Source organism: Cervus canadensis, chromosome 7 (genome assembly GCF_019320065.1).
Source record: "Cervus canadensis isolate Bull #8, Minnesota chromosome 7, ASM1932006v1, whole genome shotgun sequence".
Lineage (NCBI taxonomy): Eukaryota > Metazoa > Chordata > Mammalia > Artiodactyla > Cervidae > Cervus > Cervus canadensis.
Genome location: NC_057392.1, coordinates 44,684,407 through 44,710,135, shown reverse-complemented (window position 1 = coordinate 44,710,135; position 25,729 = coordinate 44,684,407). Strand labels below are relative to the sequence as shown.

The 25,729-nt window shown below is 45.0% G+C and overlaps 1 protein-coding gene across 4 annotated transcripts in view; it reads left to right on the top strand.

The window, feature by feature from the left end:
• MYLK (myosin light chain kinase) overlaps nucleotides 1–25,729 on the top strand; it is a 285,327-nt gene that overhangs the window by 63,486 nt on the left and 196,112 nt on the right. Inside the window, exon 1 of one of the 4 annotated variants that reach the window (XM_043473159.1) lies at nucleotides 4,658–4,773. The exons of the other annotated variants lie outside the window; for them this stretch is intronic. The gene's annotated coding sequence lies outside the window, so the exon portion shown is untranslated. Of the gene's footprint in view, nucleotides 1–4,657; nucleotides 4,774–25,729 lie in introns of those variants that run through there. 4 annotated transcript variants of the gene reach the window in all.

Sequence of the window (25,729 nt, the reverse complement as noted above, 5' to 3'; positions counted from 1 at the left end):
ATGTATAAAATAGATGAGCAACAAGGATATATTATACAGCACAGGGAATTATAACCATTATTTTTATAATACCTTAACATGGAGTATAATCTATAAAAATACTAAATAACTATGCTGTATACCTAAAACTAATATAATGTCATCAATCAACTATTCTTCAGTTTAAAAAAAAAAAATCCTTCTAGGATGGTTAATCTGACTTGAGACTTAAATTGACCCTTGGTAATTCGCTCTTTACTCTCATTTCTCATCACTTAGGTCTTCCTTCTTAGACCCTCCACCTTGGGTAATTGGCCTGCAACAGATATGTTGCAACATCCCCCTCCCTCTCAGAGTCTAATAGAGACTCTGCACAGGGGTGAGACAGCATTTCTAAGATATCTCTGGCGACCAATTGCCATGGTTAGCCCTAAACCTTCTAGATTGGTGGTTCTCAAACTTGAGCCTGATTCAGACTCACCTGGAGGGTTTGTTAAAACACACCTGGCTGGACCCACTTTCAGAGTTTCTCGTCTTCAGTAGGTAGTAGTGTCAACAGGTTCCCAGGTGATGCTAGTTGGGGAACACACTTTGAAAATCAGTGCTCTCGACTAGATTCCCCTGTGATGTGTTGATGTGCAGTTTTGGTGTCCCAGTTGTATCCTCGCTTAGCCATATGAAAAAATGAAAAGCAGGAGAGGTCTGTCCCTTTCCACAGGCATCCTTATAGCTCCCCATCTTCCAGCTGTCTCCCCAGTTAACAGTATTTATCTGGCTCCAACCCCCTCCTAGGATGGTCTTCATGTCGCCACCAGCAAGACTGACACATCAGAAGCCTGCATGCCCCTTCATCTGCAGTCCCAGAGCAGACATTCTGTAAGCTTTGCTGTCAGCTCTCTGAAGATTTCATTGGTGTTTAAGGCATTAGAAGAGTCGTGCTAATTACTGATTCCTCTTCCCAGTGTTTCTCAACGGGGCACCATTAGCATTTTAGATGAAATAATTCTTTATCATGAGTATTCTGTTTAATGTAGGATATTAGCATCCTTGCCTGCCCTCCCCCCATCATTATAGCAGTTAATAATCCCACCACATTTCCTAGTGCGCCTCCACCTCAAACCTTCTTCTTCGTTTCTTCCCTGAATTAAAAATGGTGAGGTGCCCTGAGAACCACTGTGTCATTTCTTTTTTTAATTTGTCATTGCTGTATTGCTTGCACACAGAGATAATGCAGAGGAACAGAGAGGCCTGGCATGCTGCAGTCCAAGGGGTTGCAAAGAGTCGGACACGATTGGGCGACTGAACAACAACAATAACAATGTCATTGACACTTTATTTTTTTTTAGCTTTTTCTTTTTTTTTTCTTTTTTTTTTTTTATTAGTTGGAGGCTAATTACTTCACAACATTTCAGTGGGTTTTGTCATACATTGATATGAATCAGCCATAGATTTACACGTATTCCCCATACTTCTCCCTTTAATCGGTTCCGATTCCCCTCCCACCTCCCTCTCCACCCGATTTCCTTCTGGGTCCTTCCAGTGCACCGCCCGAGCACTGTGCTCATGGCATCCACCGGCTGGGGAATCTGTTCACACATTAGATAGTTATACATGCGTTTCTTTGAATACCCACCCTCACTTTCTCCCACAGAGTTCAAAAGTCTGTTCTGTATTTCTGTGTCTCTTTTTCTGTTTTGCATATAGGGTTATCGTTACCATCTTTCTAAATTCCATATATATGTGTTAGTATGCTGTAATGTTCTTTATCTTTCTGGCTTACTTCACTCTGTATAAGGGGCTCCAGTTTCATCCATCTCATTAGGACTGATTCAAATGAATTCTTTTTAACGGTTTTTTAGCTTTTTATTTTGTATTGGGGTATAGCCAATTAACAATGTTGTAATAGATTCAGGTGAATAGTGAAGTGACCCAGCCATACTTATACATGTATCCATTGTCCTCTAAACTCCCCTCCCATCCAGGCTCCCACACAACTTTGAGCAAAATTCCATGTGCTAAACAGTAGGTCCTAATGTATGTGTCCATTGCAAACCCCCTAACTATTCCTTCTCTACCCTCTGCTCCCTGCCCTGGGCAACCATAAATTTGGAACTACTGTGTTTTGTATTAAGCTTCCAGACCCTTGTCCAAACTATGTTGCTTTAGCTCCCTGCAAAAATCTCAAGTCATGTTTTAATATTTCCTTGCTTTCATAAGTGTTGATATTTAAAAGGGGCCAAATAGTGAGTGTTTCTTTCTGAAAAGCCTATGGGTAGGGAACTTCCCTCAGAGAAGGCAATGGCACCCCACTCCAGTACTCTTGCCTGAAAAATCCCATGGACGGAGAAGCCTGGTAGGCTGCAGTCCATGGGGTCTCGAAGAGTTGGACTTTTCACTTTCATACATTGGAGAAGGAAATGGCAACCCACTCCAGTGTTCTTGCCTGGAGAATCCCAGGGACAGTAGAGCCTGGTGGGCTGCCGTCTATGGGGTCGCACAGAGTCGGACACAATTGAAGTGACTTAACAGCAGAAGCAGCAGGGAACTTCCTTGGTAGTCCAGTGGCTAAAACTCCGAGCTTTCAACAGGAGGCCCAGGTTCGATCCCTAGTCAAAGAACTAAATCCCGCATGCTGCAACTAAGACCCAGCGTGCATGTGTGCAAATTCACTTCAGTCATGTCCGACTTTGTGCAACCCTGTGGACTGTAGCCTATCAGACTCCCTGCCAAATAAATGAACATTTTTTTACAAGTCTATAGGTAGAATTGTCCCCTCTCTGCAGAGACTAGCACTGGAAGGTCCAGTTTCTTGATGAAGTACCTTTGCGTCCTCATAGCAAGGAGAATTATGTGACCCATTCTATTTCCCTTTTTTACTGTGAGTGTCATGAAACTCAGGGATAGATGTAATGCTTGACAATTTTATATTTTCTTGTGAGTGACTCTGGGTCCTTTCAGAAACAATCCTTGGTAAGGTTGAGTTGTGAAAGGATTGTAGCTGGGAGTAGCCTAATCCGATGGGCAGAAGAATGAGCGTAGAATGGGCTCCTCTGGGCACAGGGTAGGATGATGTGGTCTGAGGCACAGGAGGAGGAGCAGGTGAGGAGGTGCCTCCTGCTGGCAGCCAGTGGAGGAGTGGCTGGTGAGGATGAGGTGTCAGGTGTGCTCTAGCTGGAGGTGGAGTCAAGGTTAAGTGGCAGGTGCCTGAGCCCTTTATCAAGGGTGGAGAATCCTTGAGGAGAGGGGCAGCAGATGGACCCAGCTTGCTTGGTTGAGGGAAGTTCTGCTGGGACTGACTGGCTTAGGCCATAAGAGACACAGAAACTATTACTTATAGAAATGCTGTCCTGCCTCAGCTCCCACCTGGTCCTGAGGACCACACATATTACCAGGAGCAAGTGGATTCAGATGGGGCCAGCACTCTTGGCATCAGCTTTCTGCTGAAGCTGCCTGTGCAGGTGGGAAAGAAGGTCTAGCCACAGGACTGTAACAATGTGGGGATTCTACCCCTTCCCACCCCTCCTTGGAGGGTCCAGTCACTCCCATTTCCACTTCAAAGTACACCCAAAGTCGAGGGGGGGGGTACCACCCCAGACTGAATGTCCACCCTCTAGATCTCCTGTGTGATGAAGGGATGTATAAGGACTTTTCCACCTGAAAGTACTTTCTCTGCTTAAGTTACACCATGAGTATATGACTTCCTTTGAGTTTACAAAGACTGCTACTGGGGCTTCCCAGGTAGCAGTGGTAAAGAACCTGCCTGCCACCGCAGGAGATTTAGTAGACGCAGGTTTGATCCCTAGGTTGGGAAGATCCTCTGGAGTTGGAAATGGCAACCCACTCCAGTATTCTTGCCTGGAGAATCCCATGAACAGAGGAGCCTGGCGGGCTACAGTCCATAGGGTTGCACAAGAGTCGGACACTAATGCAGCGACCTGGCGCAGCTTTACTGAGGCACCTTCTAGAAGAGCAGCACATGAAGGGCTCAGAGGTCAGTCATTTGTTCTTGTGATACAATGGATTTACTGCATGTTCTAGGTATTTGTTTCTCTCTTAAGCAATATATGAAGTTTGCTGCTGGTGGGAAACAGGTTTGTAAAATGCAGAGAAGGGGTAAATTTCAGCCTGGGTCAGGCTGAGGGGTGTGCCATGGGGGCTGCCTGCCTGTGGCTTCTGGAGGGCATGGATGTGGACTGGGTCCTAGGACTGTCGGGGGGTGGGGACTCACTCACTCCAGAGGACAGTCTTCTCCCAGTTGTGGGGACTTTCTCCTTGTCCCGTCAGTAACTTTTCCCCTGGTCATGTCCCTCCAGAGGCCCCAACAGCCTCCTGAGAGGCCTCCCAAGTAGCCTTCCTCCCCACACCTGCCACGGCCTCTCCCAGACCCTGCAGCCGCATGGAGCTCCATCCTCCCTCGTGCTCCAGCGTCTGTCCTCTGTGGAGGAAGAAAGCACCTCGTTCTGGTTCTCCTCGTAACTATTGTTCCTGAACTCTAAACCCATAACCCCCACACACAGTCATAAAAGCAACTATTGTTGTCCTTGGGATGTTTCCACCAGCCACTCTGCTGATGGGCTCCTCCCGGCCGGCCGCTCCCTCTCCCTTTGGTGTGTCTGTCCCTGACTCGGCTTTTCCTGTGCTCCTTTCTGCCAGGCACTGCCCAGGGGCTGCCAAATCGGCTGCCCCTGCTAGAGTTCAGAACTCTTCCGGGCTCCCCAGCGAGGCAGCCCTCCAGGACTTCTTCCCTTGTCCTTCCAGCCCAGTTGCCACAACAAACAGCAGAGCCGCCTGTTGGTGAGTGTGCAGTTTATGCTGTTGACTCCTCCCCCTCAGCCCACCCTGAGGAGCTGCCGAGAGGGGAACTATGTGCCTTCCTGGGCAGCCAGGAGGGACCACTGCCCCCAAGGTGAGATGACACCTGGCCAGGTGCCCAGGCAGGTGGCGGGCGAGGGGGAAGTCAGGGTGCTTTAGCACTATCTATTGACCATGGCTTAGCTGGTCAGAATTCTAGAACTGGTCAGGTTGGTGGGAGCCAAGACTGATTAAATGTCCTGGGTGCCCTGGCCTCTACTCTGCTCTTCATGCTTCCAAACTGTGGTGCTCCATCTTCCAAACTGCCCCAGACTTCCTCCTCCACTGCTCCAGGAGGCTGCTGTGATGCGCTCCCCATTTGGTTTTGATTTCCCCTTTGACTCTCTGGTTCTTTGGCAGGCTGTGCTTGTTGGTTGGAGCGCAGGTAGAATTCTGTGTTAATGTGGACCCAGGTATTCTAGGTCCTGACCAAGGGCACCCATGACCGTGCTGCACAGGCGTGGCCATCTCCAGTCTGCTCAGTGAGCAGTCCTGTGTGAGGGCAACAGAGTGAGTGTTTAGATGGTGCCTTCTTTGGACACCCGTACAATGGTGAATAATTCAAATAATATTCCGAAATATATTTCTCAGTAATATTTCAAACATGTAGGTGATCTTTGGGGATTTCCCATGTGTGATTTGAGAGGTGAATGGATTCATTGCTTTCTGCACCCAGTGAGGGAGATGGGTTTTCCATTGCCACTATGCTGACCGTCAGGCTTACAAGTACTTCAGGGGTCCTCAGCCAGTGTCGGCCTGGGACCATCCATTTGCTCTCTGTGCAAAGGAGGCTGATGGAGCCTTTAACCAATTATGGTGAAGCAAAGAGTGTGAGAAGGAAGAGGAGGAAAAAGAGGAATTAGTGAAAGGAAGCGGGGCCTGTGATTTTATAGCACTGATTGTTTCCCCCACCCCCATGATTCTAAAGCTGCTTTGAACTATGGCCCCATCACTGAAGTGAGAGAATAGCCTCTTAGAATACTTGTAAAGACAAAAAAAGAAAAGTATGTAGGTGCTGGTCTTTTGTTAATAAAACAAATCTCAAAACTTTAAAGGAATTTTTTTTAAAATGACGATGAGGTTGGACTCTAAATTGGCTGATAAAAAAAAAAAGTAGTGGTGTCCTATCATTGCCTGAAGGAAAATACGGAACCTGCAGGTGAGATGGGAGGCCTTATTTTAGGATTCAGGGGGGGCTGGATCAAAGAGAATACTCTGTATGTCTGAGCATGGCTCTCTTGGCAGGGAAAGCCTTAAAGCCATGACTTTGTGAAGTCGCAGAGGGAGAAGATCAAAGGATGGAGAAATTAATGCAAGTCCTTTTATTTAAAGGCAGGCTTGCCTCAGCTAAAATAGGGCTGAAGGTAGAGCCACGGGGGCTGAGGAGTGGGCTGTGCACGAAGTCTTTTCTGTGGAGTTATTAGCTTTCTGCTCCAGACAGGGAAGTTTGCAATGATGAAAAGAGGACAAACTTCTGTAGAACACCCACACCTAGAGTGGAAGGGACTGCAGAAACCATCCAGTACTCTCTTCTCTCCTTGATGAGGAAGGACCTCACAAATACAGCTGTGAACCTGGTCAGTGTGGAGCACCCAGAACCTGGTGCTCTCCTCCTGGGTCCCTTAAAGTCTGAGACACTGGGCCCCTCACAGATGATGCACTGACCTTTAGCAAATATTTTCTGATAGACTTCTTAAAAGGGAGAATAATCTTTTTTTTTTTTAATTGAAGTATAGTTGATTTACAAAGCTGTGTTAGTTACAGGTGTAGAGGAAAGTCATTCAGTTATGCATTTATATATACATTATGTATGTATGTATATTCTTTTTCTGATTCTTTTCCATTATAGGTTATTACAAGATATTGACTGTAGTTCCCTGTTCTATACAGTAGGACCTTGTTATTTATTTTGTATATAATAGTATATATCTGTTAATCACAAGCTCCTAAGTTATCCCCCCTTCCTCTTTTGTAACCCTAAGTTTATATGAGTTTGTTTCTGAAAGTCCATTTGTATCGTTTTTCACATTCTACGTATAAGTGATGTCATATGGTATTTGTCTTTCTCCGTCCAACTCTCTTCACTTTCTCTAGATTCATCCATGTTCTGGAAATGACACTATTTCATTCTTTCTTTTTTAAATTTTTAAATATTTATTTATTTATTTGGCTGTGCCAGGTCTTAGTTACAGCATCTTAGTTACAGGTCTTAGTTACACAGGATCTTCACTTTGTTGCAACGTGCAGGATCTTTTTTTAGTTGTGGCATGTAGCATCTAGTTCTCTGACCAGGGGGATCAAACCCAGGCCCCCTGCACTGGGAGCCCAGAGTCTTAGCCACTGGACCACCAGGGAAGTCCCTATTTCATTCTTTTGTATGGCTGAGTAAAATTCCATTGGCTGGGTTCCATTGATCTGTACCTGTGGGGGTAACCAGATGTGAAGGTCTGACCATCTCTGACTGAGGACAGTGTCTGTTGTGGAACAGCCTCAAAACCCCTAAGGGCTGGGTATACTAGGAGATAATCTATGTAGGGAGAGAGATGCTGGGATCTGGGATAAGATTTGGATCCTGTCCTGTTTCTTACATGGACACAGTAGAAACAGAGGACCTGTGGGATCATAGGAGAGCTTAGAAGCAGTTTCTGGTTGGGGCACTGTGAAAGCTTTGAAGAGATGGGCGGCCATGCTGAGGAGGCAGGACCAGAAGTTTAGAGCCTTCTACAACACAAGGGAGACTCTGGGTGTGGGATGAGAGTTTAATGCGGTAACAAGACTACAAGGCAAGCATCCATCCCATGGAGTTATTCTGGGAACATATTAATAATTGCTAAAATTTTCTGGGTGATCCCTGATCACGGGGCCTGATAAAGCCCATGCTGACTGCTGAAACGCTGTTAAGATAAAAGCTGCTTTTATTCATTTGATGTCCATTAAGCCATCACAGATTAATTACTTTTTCAAAATAAAGAAAACTATGCCACAGTTCTTCAAGTAACTTATGACCAGATGTTGAGGTCTTGGTCACATGCTTAAAAATATTGTAAGAAATCTTCAGACAGTAAAATCTAAAAATAAAAACTCCCCAAATTAAAAAAGATGAATAAGAGAAAAGTTCAAGAGATTTATTGGCTTCCTTATTTTTTTTATTTTTGAAAAGAATCATGGTATAATTTAATGCCAGATGCTGAGACCTAGAAATACCCAGTTTTGTGGCAGAGAGGGAGGGTGCATATAAGATGCAAGAAAGTATCCAAGAGAGAAAATGATGAAAATTACTGGTCACTTATCTGCTTGGGGGTTTACAGTGTTGCCAGTTTTAGGCCAGATTTCCCAGCAGCCCGTGGGTGTTCTTATCTCTTCTTTCTAACCACACCAGTTGGCATCCTGCTGACCTTCAGCTGTGTCACATCCCACAGGTTACACATCCCCACGTTTTAGAGGCAGAGGGGAGTTAGCGTGAGAGGCCCACCCAGTGCTCTCAGTAAAGGGGGAGGGGAGATTGGAGAGCATCCTAGGATGATGGTAGGACTTGCTGTGCTCTTGACCACAGATTGAATGAAGGTAGAAGCTTGTCAGGAACTTTATACAGTTCAAACTGGTGTCTGGTGCTACGGATGAGAATCTAGGTTTAGAAGGAGGGTCTGTCTGCACTGGTGGGAGAAGTGAGTGGAGCGGGAGGAGAGACCTTGGCCTGAATTTCAGGAAATGGCACTTGCAAAGGGGAACTTCAAGTTCGAAAGAAGCTTTAGAAGGACCTCAGTGAATGGAACTTTTGATTAAAATCAGGAAGATGAAAATAAAAATGAATAAATAAGGAAATAAATAAAAATTCTTCACTTAGAGTTCTTTTCAAAATCAGCTAAGTATGGACAGACTGTGATAGGGTTGATGACAGTTTAAGATCTTTACTGCAAGGTCAGTGGGGGAGACATTTTGTCATTGTCTCTTCTCTAGGTTGTAGTCAATAACCGTGGAGGGTCTGAGATTTCACCAACTGGCAAGCTAGTTAATTAGCTGCCAAGGTTTCATGAACCTCTGTGAGTTAGGGCCAGCACTTTATGATTCACAACAGTGGCAGTGACCAAAGTACCAGCATTTCCTCTCACTAGTTCTTTGAGTTTCAGTCTCCACAGGCTGACACCTGAACACATAATGGAGAGAAATTCTGAGCTTAGGGAACTAAAATCTTTTATAATGCACAGTAACAGTTGATCTGCAAAGAGTTCGACAGGAGTTGGCGACTGAACAACAACAAAGCCTGCCTGTGCTTTGCTCCAAAGGAAGACATTCTCTCTCCCAAGGTTATTTATGATACAAATATTCTTGAAAAAAGAAGTCTGGAGCGAAGGTAGTCAGTTCCTGTGCTTGCAGGATATGCGGAATGTGAGATGCCCACGAAGCCTGACTCTTAGATGCTGCATCTGTCTACAGGGGAAGGAAGCTAGTGTGTATGCGCTGCTTGTTGTGCTGACCAGGAGCCTTCTCACGCCTTACCTCATCAAAGCTCAGAGGTGGTACTGTTGTTTTATGAGTAAGAAAGCTGGCAAGTAATGGAGTATCAGCTGCAGGATTTTTTTTTCTAATTTATTTATTTTGTATTGGAGGATAATTGCTTTACAATGTTGTGTCGGTTTCTGCCACATGAATCAGCCATAGGTATACATATGTTCCCTCCCTCTTGAACCTCTGCACTCCCCACTTCCCACCCCATCCCACCCCTCTAGGTTGTCATGGAGCACCAGGTTGAGCTCCTTGTGTTATACAACAACTTCCCATTAGCTATCTGTATTACATATAGTAATGCATACATTTCAATGCTACTGTCTTAATCCGTCCTATCCTCTCCTGCCCCCGCTGTGTCCGTAAATCTGTTCTCTATGTCTGAGTCTGTATTGCTGCCCTGTAAATAGGTCCATCGGTACCATTTTTCTAGATTCTATATTAATATGGATTAATTATGATATTTAATATTCATTAATATATGATATTTGTTTTTCTCTGACTTGCTTCAATCATCTGAAGGATTTATATATACATTGCAGACATTTAAAAAAATATACTTATTTTGGTTGCACCAGATCTTAGTTGCATCAAACCTTAGATCTTCAGTTCAGTTCAGTTGCTCAGTCGTGTCCAACTCATTGCAACCCCATGAATCACAGCACGCCAGGCCTCTCTGTCCATCACAAACTCCCAGAGTTTGCTCAAACTCATGCCCATCGAGTTGGTGATGCCATCCAACCATCTCATCCTCTGTCGTCCCCTTCTCCTCCTGCCCCCAATCTCTCCCAGCATCAGGGTCTTTTCCAAAGAGTCAACTCTTCGCATGAGGTGGCCAAAGTATTGGAGTTTCAGTTTCAGCATCAGTCCTTCCAATGAACACCCAGGACTGATCTCCTTTAGGATGGACTGGTTGGATCTCCTTGCAGTCCAAAGGGACTCTCAAGAGTCTTCTCCAACACCACAGTTCAAAAGCATCAATTTTTCAGCACTCAGCTTTCTTCACAGTTCAACTCTCACATCCATACATGACCACTGGAAAAACCATAGCCTGGACCAGACGGACCTTTGTTGGCAAAGTAATGTCTCTGCTTTTTAATATGCTATCTAGGTTGGTCATCACTTTCCTTCCAAGGAGTAAGCATCTGTTAATTTCATGGCTGCAGTCACCATCTGCAGTGATTTTGGAGCCCCCCAAAATAAAGTCTGACACTGTTTCCACTGTCTCCCCCTCTATTGCCCATGAGGTGATAGGACTGGATGCCATGATCTTAGTTTTCTGAATGTTAAGCTTTAAGCCAACTTTTTCACTCTCCTCTTTCACTTTCATCAAGAGGCTCTTTAGTTCTTCTTCACTTTCTGCCATAAGGGTGGTGTTATCTGCATATCTGAGGTTGTTGATATTTCTCCCAGCAATCTTGATTCCAGCTTGTGCTTCATCTAGCCCAACGTTTCTCATGATGTACTCTGCATATAAGTTAAATAAGCAGGGTGACAATATACAGTCTTGACGTACTCCTTTTCCTATTTGGAACCAGTCTGTTGTTCCATGTCCAGTTCTAACTATTGCTTCCTGACCTGCACACAGGTTTCTCAAGAGGCAGGTCAGGTGGTCTGGTATTCCCATCTCTTTCAGAATTTTCCACAGTTTCTTGTGATCCACATAGTCAAAGGCTTTGTCACAGTCAATAAAGCAGAAATAGATATTTTTCTGGAACTCTCTTGCTTTTTTGATGATCCAAAGGATGTTGGCAATTTGATCTCTGGTTCCTCTGCCTTCTCTAAAACCAGATTGAACATCTGAAAGTTCTCGGTTCATGTATTGCTGAAGCCTGGCTTGGAGAATTTTGAGCATTACTTTACTAGCGTGTGAGATGAGTGCATTTGTGTGGTAGTTTGAGCATTCTTTGGTATTGCCTTTCTTTGGGATTGGAATGAAAACTGACCTTTTCCAGTCCTGTGGTCACTGCTGAGTTTTCCAAATTTGCTGGCATATTGAGTGCAGCACTTTCACAGCATCATCTTTCAGGATTTGAAATATCTTGACTGGAATTCCATCACATCCACTAGCTTTGTTCGTAGTGATGCCTTCTAAGGCCCACTTGACTTCCCATTCCAGGATGTCTGGTTCTAGGTGAGTGATCACACCATTGTGATTATCTGGATCATGAAAATCTTTTTTGTATAGTTCTTCTGTGTATTCTTGCCACCTTTTCTTAATATCTTCTGCTTCTGTTAGGTCCATACCATTTCTGTCCTTTATTGAGCCCATTTTTGCATGAAACGTTCCCTTGGTATCTCTAATTTTCTTGAAGAGATCTCTAGTCTTTCCCATTCTATTGTTTTCCTCTATTTCTTTGTATTGATCGCTGAGGAAGGCTTTCTTCTCTCTCCTGGTTAGTTGTGCTGAATCTTAGTGGGATCTTAGATATTCATTGCAGCATGTGGGATTTTTTAGCTGTGGCATGCAAACTCTTAGTTGGGGCATGTGGGATCTAGTTCCCTGACCAGGAATCAAACCTGAGACCCTTGCATTGGTGCAGAGTCTTAACCAGTGGACCACCTGAGAAGTCCTTGCATACTTCTTAGAAGCTAAGCATGGTGCTAAGAAATAGCTGAGACTTTATTAGCTGCTTCTCAGCTGCCTTGCCAGGCACAGTTACAAGTTCTCCATGAATTGACTTATGCATTTCTCATAACTAAGGTTATCAAGTGCTGCCGAGGAAGCTGTGAAGGAAATTGAGGCATGGGGAATAATGGGACCAAGATTCAAATCTGTGGTTTATCTACTGTGCTCTTGTTTTCTTTCTTTGGTCCTCAGAGTAACACCAAGGGGGTCCTAGTCTAATTAACATGAGCCCAGAGGATGTGGGAGGGTTTGGAAACAATGGCAATTAGGGAGAGTTGAAGGAGTCCAGTGTATTTTGTCTGTAGAAGGATAAAGGATAAATTATTGTCTTGTGTCTTGTACAAAGGTAGAGTTTATCTGACTCCAGGGAACAGAATTGGGTTCAGTTAGGGGAAGCCATATCATGGCTCAGCAGATTCTACTATACACAGTGACCAGAACTGCCTGCCCTGCCACCCTTTCCTGTCCCCTCTCTGAGAATTTTCCCCTGTCAGACATGCCCAGGGAAGGTTCCTGCGTGAGTGGGGTGGGGGAGTCCTAACTTTGGGGAACCCCAGCCTGCCCTAAAGGGGCTGAAGGAGCTAGTCCCAGCTGCATCCTTAGTCTTGTAGCTCCTGGCATTCTTATTAAGGGACTCACCTGGATCTTGACTAAGTCCTCCCTCCATCCCTAGTGGGTTTGGTTGCATTCCTGAAATCATCAGCCTCACATCTCGGCCAGGTCCTGGCATTTGTCTGCAAATGTATCAGTCCCACCGTTGCCCAGTTTGAGACAGAACAGGGTTCTTCTACTGGATGGGAGGGTGACTTAGAAGATCTCCCTGGTCTCTTAACTGTGTGGTTTTGTGATTTACTCTTTCCTTGTCAAGTAGCCCACACTTTAAAAACCAAGTGGGACCAGCGGGTTGGGTCCAGCACTGCTCTGTAAGGACCCAGCTCTGGACCTGTGATCATACCCCTGGTCTTGGGCAGCTCCAGTCCTGAGTGGGGTGGGTCTGGTCCAGGGGCAGGTCTGGTCCAGCTGCAGGTCCAGGAGGAATTTGGAAAGACAGTGAAAAACAGGCAACTGGTTTAATGGCATCTGCTCCACTCAGCCAGAAACATCTTCTATCAGAAGCTGCAGACACTGTAAATGTGGTCTCAATTAGCTTGTGCATATCTTTGCAATAATTAATTCTCATCAAAGGGTTTTAGAGAGTGATGTTTAGCCCAGTGTAAAGGGCATGATCGGGATCTGATCTCTGATCCTGAAATAATGTCTCTACTCTCCCAGATGTCAGGAGGAACTAAAAATATACTTAAAGCTCTGAGGAATTCTTGGTTTACTGGACTCATCTCCTTTTTCTATCAATCTCCCTCCAGAAAGCCAGAGAGCAAAGAAGTGAGCCCCAAAGCCTTAATTACCCAGTCTGCTGACATTATTTTATCTGCACCGCTGATATTAAATTTTACAGCATTGCATTTCAGTCACAGAGCTAAGTCACCCTCCCACAACTTCTGTAAGCATGGGCCTCTGTCCTGCTGCTTGTTGTGGCTAGTGTTCTGTTTTTACCCCATCCCACCCTCCTTTAGACTTCTTAAATTCCAAAGCTCTCTATGGCACCGGAAATTATCTGTCTGTGGAATGTCCATACTTTAGGAAAGTCCCTGAACTTGTATGTTTATCCCCTAGTTCCACTTCCCCCAACTCATTGTGGCCATTTGTGGTTGAGTTCTGGCATGCGCCCATCATTGGAGAACCTGGATTGATCAGGGGCTTTTTGGCATGTTTCTATCACAGACATAAATAAAATTCTATCAGTTTCTATCATTAGCATGGGGAGAAGGAAGAGAAAGTCTGGCTAGTTTGTTTTTTTCTTCCTTCATATACAAATTTAATCCTCCCTGTTATATCTTTAACATTTCTGGCCCTTCAGATATATCTTCAGTTTCAGTTTGGTTCTCTGGGCTGTGACCTTTCACCTGGTTTAATGTTTCCATAATCACGTATTCCCAGATGGCTCAGTGGTGAAAGAATCCGCCTGCCAATGCAGGAGACATCAGAGACACAAGTTTGATGTCTGGGTCGGGAAGATCCCCTAGAGGAGGAAATGGCAGCCTATTCCAGTATTCTTGCCTTTTTACTGCTACAACTAGGTCACATTTGGGGCTTCCCTGGTGGCTCAGATGGTAAAGAATCTGCCTGCAATGTGGGAGGCCTGGGTTCTGTCCCTGGGTTGAGAAGATCTCCTGGAGAAGGGAACGGCTACTCACTCCATTGTTCTTGCCTGGAGAATTTCAGGGACAGAGGAGCCTGGCAGGCTGCAGTCCATGGGGTCGCAAAGAGTCGGACATGACTGAGTGACTTTCACAGGTCACATTTATTGAAGGCTTCTGGTGTGCCAAGGACTGCGCAGAGGGCTTCCATCTTCATAACCTCTTAAGGCAAGCCCTGTTACAGTCTTGCCCATTTCACAAGAGAGCGCACAGGCTGAGGGATGAAAGAATTTGCTGAAGATCCTACAGCAGAGCTGGAAGGAAGCCAAACATCATGGTCCCAGAGTTGGCTGATTTCACACCATTTTCAAACCACCCGCAGGCCCTCTGCTGGGCACACAAGTGTCCACATTAGTCCTCTGGGGATTGCAGTGTCTTTTAAAAACCCCTTCCTCAGCAAGTGTTTGATAAGAAGTGTCTGTGCAGAACACCGCCATGGAGATACAATGATGTCCGAACCTGAGTGCTGTCGGAGGGTGGTGCGGAGACAGAGCCTCCGTAGAGCTCATGCTGGGCTGAGCAGGGGTGCTGTTTCAGGTCCTCTCAGACTCATGGTAGTGATACTGTAAGCTGGAGATGTCTGGGGACACTCCCTGGGCCGTGCTATTTGTGACAACCCCCACAAATATTTCCCCAACCAGAGCCAATGTTGTGACTAGACCAACCCTTGTGGTTCTTATTAAGATTGCGCCTCAGTAACAACCATCAGGGGACTTGGAAAAGACAAGGCTTATTACTGACAGGTCCTGGAGGGTGCAAGACCTCCTGGGGCCACACAGAGAGAGGTGGGGGTGAGAGGAGAGAGGGAGAGAGAACTGGAGAGTGAGCAGACCTGGGGTTCTGTCTTTATGGGATTGAGGTGGGGATACCAAGGGTTTCGGGTGTATGCTCTTTATTGGTGAATTTAAAGCAAAAGAGTAGGAATTAAAGCACAGGAAGGGAAAAGCAGTCAGTCAAAGGTCAGTTATCTAGGTCGCCAGAGTTCTCTCTAAAAAAAAGGTGGGGGGGACATGCGTGGGTGGGACGACCAGCTCTTTATCTAGTCCCATCGCTGGCAGTGTATTTATTCAAAATGGATTTCTTTGAAGTGGAGGCCTTAGCAATCAAAAGCTAAATGTCAGGCACTTAACATCACAATTGAAAAAGCTAATTGTCAGGCCCCTTTGTCCCTTGCATTTACAGCTTGTCTCCAGGATCTAGGGTAGCACCTGGCAGGTAGTGAGCTTTCAAAACATATGATGAATGAACTACTAAACAAAGCCACTGACAATTAATAAATGAAAGAATACATTAATTCCAAGAAAGTATGAAGGACAAAAACTGAGATTAAAGGATGGCCTTTTAAATTATGTGCAATGAGCTATATGAAAAACTCCATGTATTGTCCTTATTTTCTGTATTTCATTATGGATTGGAAAGCTTGTCCTAGTCAGTACTCAGGAACCCATGTCATAAAATCCTGTTGGGACGGCCTTAGAGAAGAGGATGCCTGAAGGTGAGGGTAGGACTCATCGGGTAGAAAAGGCTCAGAGGTATCTGGGCTCCCTCACTAGCAGGATTGCAGAGGAGAGAGTGGAGGCCCCATGTTTTGCTTGATAATCAACAGTAGTTATTTTGAACTTCATGACTCGGGTTTGGATCCTTCCCTGTCTTGCTCAATACTTGCCTCATTTCCCAAGCCTTGCGTTTCTTGGTCAGTTATCTAAGTGCACATCCCTTCCACTGTGCAGGAATCCCTGGACCTGGCTCATACCTGGCACCACATCAAGGAGCTCAAAGTTCAAATTGGGGCTGAGGAAGGAAAGCAAAATATTTGAGGAGCCATGAGTCACCCCAGGTGCTACATCAACAGAAATGAAGAGGACCTAGATTTGAGAGCCATAAAGATTTCTAACACTTTGACTCAGTAATCGATATTCTTGAAATATATCTTGAGGAGATATGATCTAGGGTGAAGCAAAAGTTATGTTCTTGAAATTGTGACTTGTGACATTGTTTTAATGAAATTGGAAGCAACCTAAATGGAATATAAATAACAAGGGCATGATTGAATAATGGTGGTTCATCCACTTGGTGGAATATTATAAAGTCATTAAAAAGGAGACTTAGGAAGAATGTTCTGTAACCAGGAAAAAGGTTGTGGTTTTGCTTGCATGAAAGTCTGAAGATGAAGGCAATGATAGTGTATATATATAATTTTTGGTTTAAAAAGTACATACATAGAAAGATACTGGGAAATGTATATAAAAAATGATAGTATTTATGTTAGAAAAAAAGTTATTTGCAACCCTACTTATAGCCAGACTATCAGCAAATACCATTTATTTATGAACAATGACAAAAGTGGATGGGACAAAAGAATTAGAGTGAGTTTAAAGTTCATGCAAAAAGTCAGCAACCAATGGAGAAGATGAGGAGAAAAGGGAACCCTCCTACACTGTTGGAAGGAATGGTAAAATTGATGTAGCCATATTGGAGAACAGTATGAAGGTTACTTAAAAACCTAAAAATAGAGCTGCCATATGATCCAACAATCTCACTCCTGGACATATATCCAGAAAAGGCAAAAACTCTAATTTGAAAAGATACATGCACCACATTATCCATAGCAACACTATTTACAATAACCAAGACATGAAAACAACCCAAGCAATTGGCTAAAGAAGAGTGATATATATATATAGTATATATATACTATATATATATATATAAAGACTATCACTCAACATTATTACTTCAAATAATGCCATTTGCAGTAATTTGGATGTACCTATTGTTGTTCAGTCACTTAGTCATGTCTGACTCTCTGCGACTGCATGGACTGTAGCATGCCAGGCTTCTTTGTCCTTCACCATCTCCCAGAGTTTGCTCAAACTCATGTCCATTGAGTCGGTGATGCCATCCAGCCAAACCATCTCATCCTCCATCATCCCCTTCTCCTCCTGCCTTCAATCTTTCCCAGCAGTAGGGTCTTTTCTAATGAGTCGGCTCTTCTCATCAGGTGGCCAAAGTATTGGAGCTTCAGCTTCATTATCAGCCCTTTCAGTGAATATTTAGGATTGATTTCCTTTAGAATTGACTGGTTGGATCTCCTTGCAGTCCATTGGACTCTCAAGAGTCTTCTCCAACACCACAGTTCAAAAGCATCAATTCTTCAATGTTCAGCCTTCTTTATGGTCCAACTCTCACATCCATACATGACTACTGGAAAAATCATAGCTTTGACTAAATGGACCTTTGTCAGCAAAGTAATGTCTCTGCTTTTTAATATTATGTCTAGGTTTGTCATAGCTTTTCTTTCAGGGGGCAAGTGTTTTTTAATTTCATGGCTGCACTCACCATCCACAGTGATTTTGGAGCACCCCAAAATAAAGTCTGTCACTGTTTCCATTGTTTCCCCATCTATTTGCCGTGAAGTGATGGGACCAGATGCTGTGATCTTCATTTTTTTGAATATTGAGTTTTAAGCCAGCTTCTTCACTTTCACCTTCATCAAGAGGCTCTTTAGTTCCTCTTCACTTTCTGTCATAAGGATGGTGTCATCTGCATATCTGAGGTTATTGCTATTTCTCCCTGCAGTCTTGATTCCAGCTTGTGCTTCATCCAGCCCAGCATTTTGCATGATGTACTCTGCATATAAGGTAAATAAGCAGGGTGACAATATACAGCCTTGACATACTCCTTTCCAAATTTGGAACCAGTCCGTTGTTCTGTGTCCAGTTCTAACTGTTGCTTCTTGACCTGCATACAGATTTCTCAGGAGGTAAGGTGGTCTGGTATTCCCCTCTCTTGAAGAATCTCCCACAGTCTGTTAGGATCCACACAGTCAAAGGCTTTGAAGCAGAAGTACATATTCTTCTGAAATTCTATTGCTTTTTCTATGATTCAACAGATGTTGGCAATTTATCTCTGGTTCCTCTGCCTTTTCTAAATCCAGCTTGAATATCTGGAGGTTTTTGGTTCACGTACTGTTGAAGCCTGGCTTGGAGAATTTTGAGCATACTTTGCTAGCATGTGAAATGAATGCAATTGTGTGGTAGTTTGAACATTCTTTGGAATTACCTTTCTTTAGGATTGGAATGAACACTGACCTTTTCCAGTCCTATTGCCACTGCTCAGTCTTCCAAATTTGCTGGCGTATTGAGTAAAGCACTTTAACAGCATCATCTTTTAGGATTTGAAATAGCTCAACTGGAATTCCATCATCTCCACTAGCTTTGTTCATAGTGATGCTTCCAAAGGCCCAGTTGACTTCACACTCTAAGATGTCTGGCTCTGGGTGAGTGATCACACCGCCATAGTTATCTGAGTCTTTAAGATTTTTTTGTATGGTTCTTCTGTGTGTTCTTGCCACCTCTTCTTAATATCTTCTGCTTCTGTTAGGTCCATACTGTTTCTGTCCTTTATTTTGCCCATCTTTGCGTGAAATGTCCCCTTGTTATCTCTAATTTTTTGGAAAAGATCTCTAGTCTTTCCCATTCTATTGTTTTTCTCTATTTGTTTGAATTGTTCACTTGGGAAGGCTTTCTTATCTTTCCTTGCTATTCTTTTGAACTCTGCATTCAGATGGGTATATCTTTCCTTTTCTCCTTTGCCAATGGCTCAGATGGTGACCTGGGTTCCATCCCTGGGTCAGGAAGGGAACGGCAACCAACTCCAGTATTCTTGCCTGGAAAATTCCATGAACAGAGGAGCCTGGCAGGCTACAGTCCATGGGGTTGCAAAGAGTTGAACACGACTGAGCAATTAACAATTTAAGTTTAATAAATTCTCTTCTCTTCTCAGCTATTTGTAAGACCTCCTCAGACAACCATTTTGCCATTCTTTTTATTGGGAATGGTTTTGATCACTGCCTCCTGTACAATGTTATGATCTTTCATCCATAGTTCTTCAGGCACTCTGTCTATCAGATCTAATCCCTTGAATCTGTTTGTCACTTTCACTGTGTAATTGTAAGTATGGACCTAGAGGATATCATACTAAGTGAGACAAGTCAGACAGAGAAAGACAAATATTATACAATATCACTTATATGTGGAATATAAAAAAAATACAAACAAATCTATATATAAGACAGAAATAGACTCACAGACATAGAAAAGAAACTTATGGTTACCAAATGGGAAGAGGGATAAATTAGGAGTATGGGATTAACACATACAAACTACTATACCTAAAATAGATAAGCGATAAGAATTTACTTGTTGTATAGGACAAGGAACTGTATTCAGTATCTTTGTTTAATCGATAATGAAAGATAATTGAATAATATTCATATAACTGAATCACTTTGCTATATACCTGAAAGTGACACAATATTGTAAATCAACTATACATCAAAAAAAAAAAAAAAGTCGGCAACCAGGACACTGATGGTCTAGAAAAGGAGCAAGGACAGATATAAGAACATATCCAAATATAACCCAGTGCATGAAATAACCTAACAATTTCCTAAACTGAGAGCATGTGAAGTATGTGCTTGGCCAGAACAGAGTGAACGTGGCCAGAGAAGACATCCTTGAAGTCATGTCTGATATTCAGATTTAGGGTGGAAGTGACTAGGGTGGCCATACATAAATTTTGGTTCCCTTGGACAGACCGGGGCAAGCATTAGTAGCGCCTCTCTTTACTTTCAGTAGAGTCCTGGTTGGGGTAATATGTCATGTGGTCACCTAGCTATTGAAAAGGAAGATGTTCTAAGTTGATGGTAATTGCTCTGTTGTCTGCCTCTAGTGCTTAAGTTTTCCTGATGCTGAGGCAGGCCCAAGCCTTATGGAGAAGTGGTTAATTTGAATATAGCTCTGCTTCCTGATTAGTTATAGGATAATCAAAGGTAGTTATTCCCAAGCTGCCCTAGCATGTAGCTAGAATTCAAATTTCACTCTGACCTAGGGGCTCCTCTGCTACTTCCACCCTTCCACACCTCTCCCACAAATTGAATACATGACCATTAAATTTTCCAGTGAGCAGAAGAGTATCTATAGTAAGAGTAGGTCATTTGGCTGCTGAGCCGGCCTCCTAATTGTAAACCTGGGAACAGTTCTCCTAGAGAAGTTCTTGACTTTTAATAGACGAGCCTATGTATGGCTAGTGCAAAATATGTTCAAATGGTAGAAAATGATAGCTTGAAGTAAGTAGAGACTTGGCCTGGGTGGGCGCTGTTTCTTTCCTGGTGTCTTCCCCCTGTTCCATTGGCTTTGTCAAGGCCACCTTATTGGGCACCTCCTTTCTGAGCAGAGCACTGAGTTGACCATTTCTGATTCAGCCTGGGAGCCTAACTTTAGGTTCAACTTGTAAGAAAAGTGGGTTTGTGGGGGAGGCCTCAGAGGCCTCTCCCCTGTGCCCACAGGATGATTGGTCTGACCCGAAGCAACAAGAGATGCTTACTTGGACGTTGCAGGACTTGGGAAGCGGACACAGGGGACATCCTTCAGGCAGCATCTCCTTGGAGTCTCTGCTCAGAGGGGCTTCCAGTCAACAGGGAAACCAGACATGCAGCTTACTCTGTGTACGAACAGGCGGACCAATGCTCCTGGGATTACAGAAATGAAGTGATGGCCAGATCTTTTGTAGATGTTTTGTCCTGTTGTTTGGTTGTGGGTTGTTGTTTAGAGGTGGCAAAGTGGGAATAATCTCTTTGGCTTTCCCTGGGCTTAAGACATTATCTTCTGTCACCCTGGACACTATTTTATTTTTCTAGCTAAGAGATGCGGGAAGGGGTACAGGGAAGCATTGTCTCAACTAAGATTCCTTGCTCGGAACCTGCCAAGATCAGTCGAGAGTGTAAGTACATGCTTGTGCCAAATCACAGCTTTCCAGAAGCTCACTTGGGCCTAGAAACCAAGAATGACAAAGCCATCAAAGAGACGGAATGCAGCCCTGGCTAACAGGTGTGAGAAGGAGCAGGATTCTTCAATATCATGTCCTGAATTTCCTGCATCAGACACTGGACTCTTGGAAAACCCAGGGGACTGCATTCTCTTAAGGAAAATCCTGAATTGGGTAATCTAAAAAACCAGAGTGAGAGTAAAACTGATTCTAACTTCAAGCATGAATGATACATTATTTCATTTGAATACTTAGAAGTACATTATTAATTTAATGGTATATTTGGTATGGACAAGCACATTTAGTAGTCCCTTTTTGTCCTAATCCACCACACCTGGAGAGGGCTAGCTGGTTAGCTGTGATGCCCACTGGATGGAAGCTTACCTAAATTACTCAGGAGGAAATATTCTAACAACTAGGTTCAGGATTTCAAAGCTTTGCAGTGATGGTAAACAACATACTTCTCTTTAGAGTCCTGTTCCCATCTTATTAGTGTGGGGGAGAGAGAACACTTAACACCCAATAAACACTAAGCCCACATTCCCCTCTAAGCCGAATACTAAGAAACAGAATGCTGATTTGTGTTGGTTGAGCATCCTGAGCAGGGTTCAGAACTGTGGGGTTCAGGAGTGGAAACACATGAAAGATTTAAAGGTCTGTGAACAGCCCAGGGCCCCACTAGCCTCTTTATTCCCAATTCCACTTTCCCTGTGTTTACAGAGTTCTCTTGTGTTGACCTGGCCGCTCCAGTAGGATTCCAAGTCCCCTGTCTTCGAGATGTGTACTCCCTGTCTAGGTGTGAGCCCGGCTGACACTTGGAGTGGCCCCTTATCTTCCTGCTGGCCCCCTGCTCCCGAGTCAGGATTGGGAGGGAGTGGGGCTCTTTCCTCCCCACTTGGGCCCGTTGAGCTGACACCTGTGAGCAGAGTCCTCTCTCCAGAGGGTCACTCACACGCGGCCGTGTTCCTGCTGATGCACCGTGCTCTCTGTGCCCATCAGCTTTCTCCATGCCCTTTCCTCTGGGTCCCCGGGGGTCACCATTTTTCTCAACAGTGCCCTCCAGAGCGGGTTTGGGGACCGGAGAAGAGACGACACATGTTAGCCTTGTCAGTACCTTCAGTGAGTGATGCCTGAGGAGGAGGTGAGGTAGGCATGATTGGTGGAAAAATTCATCAAAGGAGAAAATGCATCACTCTGTTATCATCCACTGTTGCAGTATGGTAAGAACTGGATGTTCTCAGCAACGTCCCTAATCCCCTGCTGAGACAGGGAAGCAGGGGGTGTCTGCTTTGGGAGGGAGGCAGGCTGTGGTGCAGAAGGGCCTCAAGCTGCAGCCCAGCATGAGGGTCACCGCAGAACAGCTGAGGGTCCGTGTGGGTGCCGGGCCAGCCCTGCCACAGACAGCTTGAGCTTGAGCGGGTTCTCCTGCCTTCCCAAGGGGCATGAAAGGGAAGGTGAGAGGGGATGGTCTGCCAACCCCTGGTGAGTGTCCTGGGTCCCAGAGCCTGTCTAGAGGAGGCATGAGGGGTTCCCTGGTCAGCAGCTCCGTGGGGTGTGGGATACACTGGGACCATGGGTAAGGGCTGTGTGAACTTGAAGTTGCTCAGCTTTAAAGAGCCATAGCTGGAGGGGACACTCCGGAACCTGCAGAGCCACATGCTCAAGGGAGCAGCACCAGTGTGGGCATGAGCCGAGTAGCTGGGCTGGGCTGGGGAGGAAGCAGGCAGGCGGCCATAGGTAAGCCACCTTCACCTATTAATTCTCTTGAGGGCTCTTCCCCAGCAGGCTGAGGGATCCTGATGTCCAGGGCCCTCAGGGCCAAAGTGAGGAGTGCTGACCCTCCAAAGGTGCTCCCCGAGTCTCAGCTTTCTCTAGCTCCTGTTTCTCACCCCCTGATGCTTTGATTCTGTCCTCTGAAGGCACGAATCCCCATGGGGTCTGGGATGGAGCTGGGCAAACACACAGTGATGGCTGTGCAGACATACTGTGCGTTCTGACCTCTCAGCCGGGGCCCCTCCTGCTCTGCAGGGAGCAGTGTTGATAAACCTGGCTTGCTTGGCTCTGTATGGACACCACTGGTAATGTAAATATTCTAAGTAGTCACAGAGGAGTCACGTCTTTTCAGCATGTTTTCTCTAGCTGTGGAGTAGGCTTTTGAGACAAACATCAGGGGCCTAAGAAGCTGGGATCTGGAAGAAGGTTCTTATAGATGGAATGAACCGCAGGAATGAATGAACTTCTGGAATTTCCTTACTGAGGCGGGTGTGCGTGCTTGTGGCTGTGGCTTCTGGCTACTGTGTATACATTATGCATCCTGGCATACAGGGTTTAGCTAATGACTAGCAGCCTGGTTGATCAATTCAGAACCAGAAGCGACTGGTAATTGTCAAGTTCCCTGAGCATGCCTCATCCAGCCCCCTGGCAAGAGGTTAAGGGTAGCTTGTCTGAGCTGCTGTCTGCAGACCAAAGGGAGTGAAGCCCCCGAGGTGCTCAGGCTCACAAAGGCTGACAGGATGTGTGTATCAGGTTATAACTGGTACATCCAGGAGTGATGTTAGAGGTCTTCTAACCCCAGAAAGGTTGGGATATTCCCCCTGGGCCCTCTGTCAGCAGATCCTGCCCCTGAAATTCAGTAGCTCCGCTCTTAAGTTAGATGCTTCTGTGTGAGCCTCCAGTTTTCTTACTGATAGTCTGAGGGTAAGCTAAGGCCCCCTTGTGTTCTGATGCTCTGTGTAATCTAGGACAACATACCAGCACCCTGGACTCTGACCCACTCCCAGCTCCTCCCCATGGCATCACTAACAGTATGACATTGTCACCTGGCTCTGAACCTTGGAGTCAGAGGCCTGGGTTCAAATTCAGCTGATAAAAAGTAGCTGTCATTGGTAGCTTTGCGACTTCGGATAGATTGCTCAACTTCCGAGTCTATAAGAGGTGATATTCATAACTCTTATAGAGTTGCTTTGAAAATGAAAGTTAACTTAGGCAAAACTCTCAGTACAGTGCCTACCTCCTAGTAAGCATTCAGTAAATGGATTATTTCGATTGTAGACATTGTGGTTCATGAGCACTTCATTTGGCTGAATCTGAGGTTTCCTTACTGTGATACTGGGGTTGGGTGGAACCAGTGCTTCTCTGACTCTACCATCCTCAAGGGAAGTGGAAAAAGAAATAGTATTCTAAGGGTAGGGGCTGGGAATGTAGCCTGAAGCAGCTTGCAAAAAGCAATCACATTTCTTTGAAGTCTTAGGATGACTTGTAAAATCAACTTATAGTTGTCATTTGGTACAACAATGTGAATGCATTGGTTCTCATATAAAAATGCTTCTGCCAAATCTTTGAGTATAATTTATGCACAAGGACAAGTTGCTCCACTCTGAGGAAAGGGGTATGAGAGCATGATTTTGAAGGTCCTTTCCAGCCCTAACATTCCAGGTTCCCAGGGTGAGTGAGTCTCCTCCACAAAGGACCTGAAATTGGTACCCAAGAATCCTGAAGGGACCTTGCGGGGTAGGCTCGCCTGTGCCCCTGCCCCTCGTGAGACTGCACGGTGCTGGGGTGGGGTGGGGGGAGCGCTGGTGGAGGAGGGAAGATGACGCAGCCCCTCAGAGTGAAGACTGAAGAATCCTGAAGGAGGAGCAGGGCTGTGTCTGAGCCTGACTTTCCGTCCTTGGGCTGATAAGTGGCTGAGTTGGGTTGGCAGCTCTCCACCACCCCAGGTAAACTCCAGGAAACAATAAACCATTGTTTCTCATCCAGAGCTGGGGGATCCTGGATACAGGACCTCCTGTCACAGGAGGGCAGGTGAGGGCAAGGGGTGAACTCCATGTGGAAGCACAGAGCTTGTCACACTGCCAAGGTGTCCTCTGGGCAGTTCCGATGCAACAGCCAAGGCCAACGTCTGGGGCTGTGCCTAGCCAGTGGCAGGAGAATTGAGGGGAGTCTGGAGAAGAGCTGCATGCTCTGGGGGAGAACACAGAGATGTCTGGCCTGTGAATGGGAAGAGAGAGCATCTCTGTGCATGGGGCGAGATGTACCTACTGATATTGGCGTGGGTCCTTCATAAACTAGCTGAAGATTATTCAGTAAGCACGGTTTCTCCCTCAGGCATGAGGGGTTGAAAAGAAGCCATCCTTTTGTTTGGGACAAATAATAAGGGGCTTTCCCTGGGCAAGGGCCTGACTACATTAGTCAAACTTGTACCCGTCAGATATCATTCCAATTAAATCTAAAGGAATATCAACACAGGTGCTATACTGAAAATTTCCTGTTGGGCATGGTATTTATTATGATAAGATCGAAAATATCTTGCTAAATTCTCCTGGAAGATATTGTTGAATTGAGCCAGGATTTGGAGTCAGGAGGACTGGACTCTAGTTCTGCCTTATTAGCTATGTAACTTTGCAAGTCACTTGGTCTTTGAGCCTCAGATTTTCCATCAATAAAATGGGATCGTAATGTATCTCAGTATGTTGTGAAATTCAAATGAGATCTTGATTGGGAAAGCATCTCATAAGTTGTCAGTATGTGGAAGTTTATTGTAAATTGAAAGTCTTTTGGTAGCATTATCTAATTACTACTTTCTAGGCCCTCCGCAATCTACTCTCAGTTTAATGACTATATCCTTCAGAACCTCTCTTGACCCATCCGTTTGCCAGGTCAGTTTCCTTGCTCTGAGACATGC